The sequence below is a fragment of the Cricetulus griseus genome, chromosome 3, assembly GCF_003668045.3.
Source record: "Cricetulus griseus strain 17A/GY chromosome 3, alternate assembly CriGri-PICRH-1.0, whole genome shotgun sequence".
Classification (NCBI taxonomy): Eukaryota; Metazoa; Chordata; class Mammalia; order Rodentia; family Cricetidae; genus Cricetulus; species Cricetulus griseus.
This window is the reverse complement of record NC_048596.1, coordinates 152,491,243-152,493,169: the sequence shown is the minus strand read 5'-3', so window position 1 is coordinate 152,493,169 and position 1,927 is coordinate 152,491,243.

The window sequence follows — 1,927 nt, the reverse complement described above, 5'->3', positions numbered from 1 at the left end:
TTCAGTGAGTGCTCACCTGTGCTGCAGATATTTTTTAAGACAAGAGTAATGCTATTCATGTCTGACCTTCATTGATAGCCATGATGGCATCCCATGGATTTTGTGGTTTGATAGGATGGTGGAGAAAAAAGGACAGGCACCAGTCCAAGAGAAGGGTTATTAGATTGGCTGACACAACAGGTATGAGGCAGCTAAGGTAATTGGGTTTTATTAACAGCAGATGTTAATAAATGTGTCCTATGGGATGTATGTTTAGAAACAGGATACAGTGAATTTGAGGTTTTGTGTTTCCAGCATAGCAGTAAAATGGACAATTGAAAATAAGCACATCTTGTGTAGAAGATGATCTAAATGAACAATTTTTACTGGTGCCAGAAGCTTGTATAAGGGAGATGGAACCAAGCAATTGCCAGATGAGAACTGACAAAAACCAATATCTGGATATGAGCAAATGGCAGAATATGTAAAGTAAGACTAAAGAAAAAGATGGGAAAGCAGATAGGATGAGTATTGGAAAGGTCTAGACCATTGGTTCTTGACCTGTGGGCCATGACCCACTGAGGGCCACATATCACTTATGACATTATGATTTTAACAGGAGAAAAATTACAGTTATGAAGTAGCAATGAAGTAATTTTATGGTTGGGGGTCACCACAACATGAGGAACTGTATTAAAGGCTGCAGCATTAGGAAAATTGAGAACCACTGATCTGGGCCCTAGAGAAGGGTCAGTTTTAAGGGCAATGGATTAGTCAACAGTGTCAAACATTGCGAACAAGTTCATAGAGAAACAAAGCTGAGAGGACATCCAGACTGTGTTCCTGTGGCAGGGTCCATATATTTTTCTGATATATATTAGATGCTCAAAAATATTTAGGGATGGCCATGAATGCTGAATTTCCTTAGGGTACACTTATAGCTTCTGTTATCCTATGTGATTGTATTTGCCTATAGGTTAAACTGTTACTTAAAATATAAATATGTAATCATATTTGATATGATCAGTTCCTTGTTTCCTAACAAAAGAAACAAAGTTAATCTAAAAAGAACACGTTTTTCTAGCTAAAATGATCATTTTTTTCTGCATGAAAAGTATTTTCTTTGCTATTTTCTAATAAATGGATTACACAATGGAAAAATAAAATAATACTTAATTCCCTATCCAATGTATGGCCTTTGTGATTTTTTTCATTTTAAACTCAAAAGTTAATTCACTTCTCCAACTGAAGACTATTGCTGCTCTGAGAGAAAGATTCAGCATGGATTCAGGAAAAATTTAATGAGTTGGAAGTGAGTCAAAAACCATGTAATACTCGTTTAAAATTTTTCCTGATTTATTATGAAAATTTCCCTAAATTTTAATAGTATGTTCTCTTTAAAAATTGAACTCCATTAACTGAACAACTGCTATGTCAATTTGAAAGTAGCCAAATCTCTTTCTTGGGCATAAAGAAATAATTTATGTATCATTAAAAAATTGCCTGTAAGGAACTCAATTTAATTTTACATGAAAGAATATCCAAAAAACTGTTACAAAGCAAAATATGGTTTTGAAATCTATACTAATTTGTATTTTCTAATTTTACTTTTGATATTCACTTATGATAAGATTATACGTAGGCATATATTCTCTTTGAATATGAGTGATTAGTAAAGGAAGGTATTGGTAGACTATGTAGAATTCTAGTTGGTTAATATAATTCTGAGTAAATTTTATTTTAAATCCATATATCTGCACATATTAATAAAGATAGGTAGATGGGAAATGCAAATGGTGTCCTTTTATGGGTGGTTTTAAGCTAGGTTTAGCTTTTCAGAATGAGTTTTCCAAGAAGCATACTCAGTGATGAAGATTTGCAGCCAATTATTTTGTTAAGGTATTATTTCTAATAAGGAAGAGTGGGAAGTTGGGCAGGGTAAACAGAA